Raw genomic sequence first — 356 nt, 5'->3', positions numbered from 1 at the left:
ATGTTGGAGGACCTATCCACTACCACAAAAATATAGATCCTTAACTCTTGATACGAGGCAAATCAATCTTAACATCCATCAAAAGAGCTGGAATAGGTGTGCTTAGACCGCTGACAGATGAGACACCACAAGAAACCGTGCCAATGGACTTGATAACTTAGGCCGATAGTAATTAGAGGTGAGCAAAACATTGCCTTATCACGTTCGAAGTAACCCTTCCTTTGCAGCTCACAAGTAATAAATTCTTGAAGAAACAGTTTAGAATACACATTTGCAAGCCACTAAACAAGTAACTATGAAAAATAGCTTAATCACTTCACTTGTTGCTAATAGCTGCTTTGGAATAAACAAGTGTC

Source organism: Populus nigra, chromosome 6, assembly GCF_951802175.1.
Source record: "Populus nigra chromosome 6, ddPopNigr1.1, whole genome shotgun sequence".
Classification (NCBI taxonomy): domain Eukaryota; kingdom Viridiplantae; phylum Streptophyta; class Magnoliopsida; order Malpighiales; family Salicaceae; genus Populus; species Populus nigra.
Note: the sequence above shows the minus strand (reverse complement) of the source record.